Below are 9,866 nucleotides of genomic sequence, written 5' to 3' on the forward strand. Positions count from 1 at the left end.
TCCCAAGAGGACTGAATATATTCCCAGGTTGATCTACGCTTTTGTTCATAACACTGTTTTGGCCAGTCAATGTTTTCAGTGTAGGGGAGAGCACCTAGGTAACATCTCTGCATGCATCTGTAACGGCAATCAGTATGAGCCCAATGCAGGAAACAAAGTACTAGCCTTTATTGCCAGAGGGGGAAATATTTAGGCTAAGTTGTGGCAAAGTTACTGTCTACGAAACAAAGAAAAAGGGGATCCTAAGCCCAAGAAAAACTCAGTGTCAGCCTCAAGTCCTTTCAGGCAGGCACAGACAGGCAGGGACCCACAGACCTTTCCCTTTGCACTTCTCTTCCCCAGTGGAAAAAGTCTAGACCCTTTCTGAATTACATGACTGCAGGCAGGCAGCCCTTAGACTTTTTGAGCAGTTCCATGTTGTTACAGGTAAAGTATTGGGGGGTGGGATAGCTCAGTGGTTTGAGCATTAGCCTGCTAAACCCAGGGTTGTGAGTTCAATCCTTGAGGGGGCCATTTAGGGATCTGGGGCAAAAATTGGGGATTGGTCCTGCTTTGAGCAGGGGGTTGGACTAGATGATCTCCTGAGGTCCCTTCCAACCCTGATATTCTATGATTCTGTGATTCTATTAGAAGCAGCTTCTTCAGGTGGTGAGCAGAATCCTCTGGTCTGACCTGTGACTGGCATTGGCACAGAACTAGATGGGGCAGCATGGAACATAACCTGGACTGGTCTAAGCTAGCAACTGGATCAGTCACTGGACTAGGCCCAAGGATGGGCACTTCTGTAAGCAGTGAAAGCTAGGGTTACTTACCAACTTTCTAATTGCACAAAACCGAACACCCTTGCCCCGCCTCTTCCCCTAGGCCCTGTCCGCACTCTGCCCCTTCTCTGCGGCCCTGCCCCTGCTACTCCATCCCCCTCCCCCAGTCCCTTGCTCATTTTCACTGGGCTAGGGGTTGGGGTATGGGTGGGGGTGAGGGTGAGGGCTCCAAGGTGGGGCCAGAAAGGAGGGGGCTCCATGCTCGGGTGCCAGCTCTGGAGTGGAGCAGGGATGAAGAGTTTGAGGTGTAGGAGGGGGCTCCAGGCTGGAGCAGTGGGGTTTGCAGTGTGGGAGGCAGCTCTGGGCTGAGACAGGGGGTTGGAGTGTGGGCAAGGGTATGGGCTCTGGGTTGGGGATGCAGGCTCCAGGGCAGGGCCAGAAATGAGGGGTTCAGAGTGCAGGATGGGGCTCAGGGCTGGGAAGAGGGTTGGGATGCAGGATCTGGGACAGAGTTTGGATGCGGGAGGGAGCTCAGAAGGGAGTTTCAGTGCAGGAGAGGGTAAGGGGTGCGGACTCCAGGTGGTACTTACCTCAGAAGGCTCCCTGGAAGCAGCGACATGTCCCTCAGTTCCTAGGCACAGGGACAGCCAGGCCAGGTGTCACCCCCACAGCTCCCATTGAACATGATTCCTAGCCAATGGGAGCTGCAAAGCCAGTGCTCGGGGCAAGGGCAGCACACACAGCCCCCCTGGCCACACCTCCACCTAGGAGCCAAGGAACATGTCATCACTTCTGGGGACCTGCCCGGAGCCAGGTAGGGAGCCTACCGGCCCCGCCAACTAGACTTTTAACAGCCTGGTCAGTGGTGCTGACCGGAGCCACCAAGGTCCCTTTTCAACCAGGCATTCTGGTGAAAAAACAGACACCTGGCAACCCTAGACTGAAGGTATATTCATTATTTCTGCTACATATTTTTGTAGGATCCAGTATGCATAGCCTTTGCCTGCAAGGAGTGAGATCATGTCATTGTCCTCTCCACATATGTATTTTAAGTGCCCCATTGGCACTAGAGTTCCTGTTCTTGTGTACTAGAAGACAAGGCTGAAATAGTGCCTAGCTTTTGTGCTGGGGCTAAAGTGAGGGGAAACTCCTTCTCTCTTAGCCACCCACCTCCTGTGTAGTCCTAGACACAACCTCGACATCAACTAATTAAAAATGTGATTTAGCACTGGGGTTCTCAACCTTTTTCTCTGAGCCCCTCCCCCCAAATGCTGTAAAAACTCCACAGTCAGGCTGTGGCACCATAACTGGTTTTCTGCATATAAAAGCCAGCGCCATGGTTGGGGTAGCAAGCAGCACAATTGCCTGGGACCCCGTGCCGCAGGGCCCCCCCCCATTAAGCTATATTGCTCAGGCTTCGGCTTCAGCCGTGGGTGGTGGGGCTCAGGGCCCTGGGCTTCAACTCCATGCAGTGGGGCTTTGGCTTTCTACCCTGGACCGCAGGGAGTCTAATGCTGGCCCTGCTTGGTAGCCCCCCGGAAACCTGCTCGTGGCTCCCCAGGGCGGCCCCAGATCCCTGGTTGAGAACCATTGATTGACGCAATACTTCGAGTCTCCCAAGTCTATCAAGTTCATTGTTTCCTGCTGCCCCAAGATACTTAAGTTTTCAGTTATTTAATTGTACTGCAGTGTGCAAACTAAAGGTTAATTTAGGGAAGCCAGTTAAACTTTTAGGTTGATATCTGCCCAGATTCTCAATAGCCCATATTGCTTACTGAAAGCATTATGACCATCATTTATACATTTTATTAAGACTATTAAACCAAAAGATCAAGACAGCATCACTACTAAACTATGAATCCAACAATACATTTGTCAAGTTCAAACTAACAGGTTATCAATATTGGAATCTATCAAATCAGATTAATCCTTATAAATCCAAAAAAGGAATCTAAGGAGGTGGCTGTCCATTTGTTTCTAAACCCCAACTAAATAACTTTATCAGACTGTCAAACCAGGACTTGGAGCAGGTTAAATATTTGGAGGCTGAAAACAAATTATTGGGTAAGTGTCTAAACTACAACCTCAAAGCCAATCAAAGCTTCCTCTAGTTTAAATTTTTGCATGTTAGCTAGCTCTTTATCTCCCTGCTGACCACACACTATCCTGCAGATATAATGTAGACCAGTGCTACTCAAAGTGGTGGTCCACAAACCAGTGCCGGTCTGCGCGCCATCGGCTGCCAGTCTGTACGCACATTGGGAAAAAAAATGGCTGGTCACCCACATCAGATAGCTTGAGAAGCACTGATGTAGATCTTAACAGAACACTGAGAAGCAGAAGTCTGGCAACTCTTGTTTGACAGTTTACCAATGACAGCTTTATATTTCTTAGGAAAGTTAGTTTTCCTAGTCCATCTGTTTGAGCATGTCATTTCCCCTCTTTTCACATCAAACATAAGCTGCTTGTCTCCACTTTCCAGACCCTCCACAGTTTATCCTTACCTTATCCATCTTCTCTCATTCAGTATCAAAATGCTGACCCCCACTTCTGATTCAATGATGCCAAAACCTCCATCACTCACTTGTTAAATGTGCTTTTTCCCTTGCTGCCCGTCATTCTCAGAAGGAGCACCCCATAAACATCCTCAAAGCTACTTCATTATTTTCCTTCAAACCACTCCTTAAAACAAAATAAAATCACCTCTTCTATGATTTCTAAAAAAAAAAATTGACAAAAGTTAGGCTGTGGTGTCAACACACTAGCAGCCTATCTTGCTGACCAAGGTTGTTGTATTGTTTTCTTGTATTTATCTATCTGTAGGAAAATGTACTCATTGCTGGTATATCCTCTCAAAGCTAGGCATAATGTAGCTCTCTCAAACTAGCATCCCACAGACAGGTACTCCAACCCTGCAGCAGTCCTCCAGTCAGTTCACTATTTGTTTCCTCTTTTCAGAGGGGACAGAAAGTCCAAAAACCAGTAGTCTTGCAGCCTCAAGCTGAATCTTTGAGGTAAGTCCCAACTCAGTAGTCTTTCCATCCCCAAACTGCAGGGTCTTTACATCATCTCTTCCAGTGGCCAGTAGAAGAAACTAGGCCTTCCCTTTTCTCTGGGTTCTAGCCCAAGGACCCTATAACAAGTAGGCAAAGTCTGTCTGTTCAGTCCTGCTACTTCTTACCTGCGCTGCTTCTTAACTTGGTCAACTAGAGGCTTCTCCAATAGCCCCTTCCACGGTTCATGTGTGCCTGCATTCTTTTCAGACTCTCCAAGATCTCAGGCTTCCCTTCCTTCAGGGACATAGCTTACTGGATTCCTCCTTAGAGTTCTCCAAGAACTTCTAAGCCAAAAATATAAGCTTACACCCCTATCACCTTCCCCAGACTTGAGCTTTATTCCTTCACAAGTCTCTCCAGTACACTACTCCTTAGCTGAATACCAACTATAGGTGCAGGAACTAGGGGTGCTGAGAGTGCTGCCACACCCCCTGGCTTGAAGTCATTTCCATCATATACAAGATTTACAGTTTAGTTCAATGGCTCTCAGCATCCCCACTACCAACACCCCAAGTCTACATCCCTGAAATCCTATCCCAATTTTGAGACCCACTCCAGGAGCTAAGTTAACTCACTTCCTATTACTTTTTCTAATTCTCTTCTCTCCTGACTTCTATCAGCTCAGTTTCAGCAAGAAAACAACACTTGCTCCTAGGTCTTCTCTTTAACCCTGATCATTCTCACTCCTTCTAAGGAAATCTGACTTCTTTCCAAGTGAACCTGCTAATTGACCTACTTTACACAATCTCCAGGTGCCAGCAGAGGGGCTAATAACCCTCTCAGTAATAGTAAGGACTTTATATCCCATCACACCATCTGTTGTCTCTTGTGTTATATTTAGATTGTAAGATCTTTGGGGCAGTAACTGTCCTTTTGTTCTGTGTTTGTACCATGCCTACCACAGTGGGGACCTGGTCCCTGACTAGGGCTCCAAGGCTCTATGGTAACAAAAATAAATTAGAATAACTTACACAAAATATGGAGCAAGTATGGTATACAGCAGAGGTTAGGCTTGTTAAAACCTGGGCAACTTGCTTTCTGGTTCTTTCCTCATGGGGACATTTCCTGTGCTCATACACACACACACATACAGAGCCACACTTTCACATCCTAAACTTAAAGGATAAAAGGCTGGGATGTCTTCCAGATAATAAAAACACAACTCCAAAACAGAAAAAGGAGAAAGTAAGATCTTTAAAGTAATAGGAAGTTAACAAATGCTTCAGCTCTCATAGTCATCTGGGCTCTTATGAAATACAAGTTGGAACCACAGCCAAGGAGCCAGATGGTGGTGTTGCTGATACGTGGCTTCTTACCAGCAGCAAGGTGCAGGGAGACTGGTTAATGGATCGTGTAGCCTGTTTGTTGATGTTGTGACTTCCTTCCTCAGAGTTAAATTGTCATGGGATAAGAGGGAAGATCCTTTCATGGATTGAGAACTGGTTAAAAGACAGGGAACAAAGGGTAGGAATAAATGGTAAATTTTCAGAATGGAGAGGGGTAACTAGTGGTGTTCCCCAAGGGTCAGTCCTAGGACCAATCCTATTCAACTTATTCATAAATGATCTGGAGAAAGGGGTAAACAGTGAGGTGGCAGTTTGCAGATTATACTAAACCGCTCAAGATAGTTAAGACCAAAATAGACTGTGAAGAACTTCAAAAAGATCTCACAAAACTAAGTGATTGGGCAACAAAATGGCAAATGAAATTTAATGTGGATAAATGTAAAGCAATGCACATTGGAAAAAATAACCCCAACTATACATACAATATGATGGGGGTTAATTTAGCTATAACTAATCAGGAGAAAGATTTTGGAGTCATCGTGAAAACGTCCACGCAGTGTGCAGCGACAGTCAAAAAAGCAAACTGGATGTTAGGAATCATTAAAAAAGGGTTAGAGAATAAGACAGAGAATATCTTGTTGCCCTTATATAATCCATGGCGCACCCACATCTTGAATACTGCGTACAGATGTGGTCCCCTCATCTCAAAAACAGATATACTGGCATTAGAAAAGGGGAACTAAAATGACTAGGTGTTCAGGAACCTATGCTATGATATTGGCTTCCTCAGTGGCCTAGGACAAGTCACCAGCCTCTCTGCCTCAGTTTTCCCAAGCTCCGGCAGCGGGGCTCGGGCGGTGCTTTAAAGGACCCGGGGCTCCCCGCAGCAGCTGGAGCCCCTGGCACTTTAAATCACCGCCGGAGCCCTGCTGCCACTACCCTGGGGCTCCGGCAGCAGGGCTCAGGTGGCAGGGCTCCGGCAGGGCTCTGGCGGTGATTTAAAGGACCAGGGGCTCCGGCCACTGCGGGGAGCCCCAGGTCCTTTAAAGCACCGCTTGAGCCCCGCTGCCAGAGCTTGGGAAAACTGAGGCAGAGAGGCTGGTGACTTGTCCTAGGCCACTGAGGAAGCCAATATCATAGCCTGAACTAGAACCCAGGAATAGATTCCTGAACACCTAGTCTTGTGATCACATATTTCTTTCTCTGAGGAACAAGGCCCTGACCTTGCCCCGTTAAAGTCAATGCGGGTTTTGATATTGACTTAAACGAACACAGAATTAAGTCCTAATTGCACTGTATTTAAGCAAGCCATTTGTTTTAACTATCATGTGACTGAAAAGTACCTACAAATTCAATTTTTTTGCTACTCCAGTGAGAGAAAATTCTTTAAACTATTTTTGTAAAATAAATAAATACAATTGAGTTAAAAATGTATATACTTAGGACTTGACCTGGGATGGCTTTATTAATTAACTAATTTGCATGAAAGCATGGGGAGATTCTTGGATTAAAGATGCAATCAAAATGCAAATTATCTCCATAATCCTGATACTCTGTCATAATGTGTAAAACTTTCCAGTATTGCATCAGTATGATTATCCTGCCGCTCCCTGCCCACATAATCATGCTGTGTAGTGCCGGCACAATAGAAATTCACACAGTACCTGAAACATTTTGAACAACTTCCTCTTCATGTCTAAGAATTTCTTTTTAATATTTTTGAAAAATGTAACGGATGAGGAGAGATGGTTACCGGATTATAAATCAATATTAAGGCTCTGAGACAAGCCTCAGGCATATGGTTCATGATATTATCAGAATGTGGAGGGATTTTAAGGATTCACAGTACCACCATTACTTTTTCACATAACTACTATATGTACAATACTATGTTTGTAACTACACATTCTATACATATTACTGTAAATGTCCACGTTCGCAGATTATCAGGTACTTTTATGTTTGTTAATTCATTCATTTAAAACTTCTCTCTCCTCCACACTGTCTTCACCTCCTTCATCCTGTCATCTGATTCTGAGATTTTGAGCGTATTGTCAGGTTCTAACCCTTCAATCTGTCCCCTTGGCCCGTCCCTCACTCTTCTCATCCTCAGGACAAAAAACTTGTCTACAAAGAACTGTGTAAATGTACAGCACTCTATAAATTATTTATTTCTATATTTAAAAAGCTTTTTGCATTTTAGAAAAATAAAAATAGAAGAATAAAGAATAAAAATAAAATAAATAACATGGGTAAAGAGATATTACAATTCAGTAACAAACAATCCCTAATGTACCCAAAGGAACAGAAAAAAAACCCCAGAAAGGATCTGCCTTATACAGTATTCATAGGATAATTAGGTTAATGGAGATATTCAGCTATGATTCCAAATGCAGAGTTTCCATTCATTCCAGATGATTCCATCTTATCACATTGATACAATAAAATTTTACAAATACATGCTAAAAAGATGGAATGGATCAATTGTTCTTGATTAAATTATATGGAATCCATCCAATACTGAATGATTGTTTTAATGGCTTAAGTTAAATATATATCTAAAATTTTTGTGGTATAAATATCAGACTACACATTTAAAATAAATTAATAACAAAATTTAAAAATGCCTTAAATTAGTTTTAACTTATTTATTTGTAGATGTCATTAAAAAAAAATTGATCCTCAAATAATCCGGTGGAGAGACTTTGAAAAGAAGATGTGGATAAAGATTTGGGTTGCCTTCTGACAGGACCATAATAATAATTTGCGCTAAAGCAAATGCTTTCTCCATGGCAACCTCTTTCCTTGTCTTTTTATCCTATTGAAGTCATTTCATGTTTTGTCATGGCAGTCAGGTGCCATAAACATAACTGTGAAGAAAATAAAATTACAATCTAATCACAGGAGTAAACAAAAAGAATAAAGGTAAACGTGCAAAGGAAAAGTAGAGTTTGTATTTTTATTATTATTAAATATATAAAGAAGACTTTAAAAGTTGTTGTGTTTAGATTCTTTACATTTGTTGTTTCTGTTTTTCACATTAGACATTGGATCTAATTATTCATTCTGGATGAGCTACACTCAGCACAGGAAGTGTGGGAGGAGAGCAAAGGTGGCTGTACATGATCTTTGCACTTCTGCTAGTCCCATGTTCTGGGACTATCCACAGGCCTGCTTAACACTAGTAGCCTGAGATCTGTGCTAATTTATGCTCAGCTGCCCCTATAGCCTCTAGAGGCTGTTGCAGCAGCTAAGAATAGCTGGAGAACGGTAGCACTCTGGCCACACTTCTGTCCTTTTGTGACTTCTCCATCTGCTGAAATGGCTGGAAGGGGCTGTAGGGCAATGGAGAATCAGGTCCATCAGGATTTGACTTCCCTGTTATTGCTGAAGGTCCCTCTGGAGCACTGGAGAGCTAAAAGGATGATGTTATTGCAAGAGACTGAAACCAAAGCAATTGAGAGGGGAAAGGCTTTGTAGTCAGACTGTTTAAAATGCTTGGGATTTTCGTCTGTATATTTTTTGTTAACAGCCTTTTAACTCAACTCTTAACAGATGTATAAAAGGAGAAAAATGTAACGTGATAATGTCTCATGTGACTTTGTGGTGTGATGTTATGTTGTGACATAAATCAATGTCACAGCATCATGATGTAATGTCATGAGGTTGCTTTTTGTTCATGAGGTGCAGTTTTGACATGACAGTCACCTCACATTGAGGCGCAATGACTAGGGTTGCCAACTCTGACTGAAGCGATTCTGGGAGACATTTTTCCCCAACATGATGTAATGTCATTTTCTTAAAATATCCTATTAAAATCTTCCGGATTGCTTTCAATAGTCACTGGGAGATCAACGCCAATTATGGGAGACTCCAGACCAATCCTGGAGGGTTGGCAACCCTAGCAATAACCCACCTGATAAAGGGATTCCCTTAGGGCAGTGGTCCCCAACCTTTCTGTGGGAATAGCACATTCCTATTCCCAACAGACTGTGGCGGGCGCCAAACACCCTGCCGCCAAAAAGCCGTTGAGAAGCGGCAGCGGAAAGAAGCCTTGCCGCCAGGAAACGGCAACGCTTCTCAGAGGCATTTGGGCGGGCGGTTCTCAGGTGGCCGTGTGGTGTCCTGGGGGTGCATACAACTGCCCCGGCGGGTGCCATTGCACCTGCGGGCACCGCGTTGGGGACCCCTGCCCTAGGGCTTTCATGACAGGGAGGGTGGTGACTTGTTGCACTATGTCAGGATATGACACCACATCACATTACAAGAAGCATGATGGAAAAGACTCCCTTGTAATAGAGGTGTGTGTGCAAGTGTGTAGGCCTTATGGTGAGATTAGGGTTGCCAAAGCCTCCAGGATTGGCCTGGAATCTCCAGGAATTAAAGATTAATCTTTAATGAAAGATTATGTCATGTGTCGAAATCTCCAGGAATACATCCAACAAAAACTGGCAACCCTAGCGGAGCTATGATGCCCTGACACGGTGACTGTCTCACCCAGAGAGGGTCCCATAGCAGAGAGGGTCCCCATGTTGCACTACGACCGGACAAATACCAGTGGTCACACTAAGGCCTTCTGTGCTCATGAGGAGGCTGAGGCAAGAGCAAGAGACGAGTTCTTCCCCTCCCCCCCATTCCCTGACTAGGTTAGTAGCACAAACATGGCGGCCGCTCCGAGTCTGAGGTAAGGGAAGGGACACCGAGCCGTGCCGAAGATGGCCGAAGCCGAGCCCGCTGTGAATCACGTGTTGCCGAACACTAAC

The sequence above is a fragment of the Lepidochelys kempii genome, chromosome 10 (genome assembly GCF_965140285.1).
Source record: "Lepidochelys kempii isolate rLepKem1 chromosome 10, rLepKem1.hap1, whole genome shotgun sequence".
Classification (NCBI taxonomy): Eukaryota; Metazoa; Chordata; order Testudines; family Cheloniidae; genus Lepidochelys; species Lepidochelys kempii.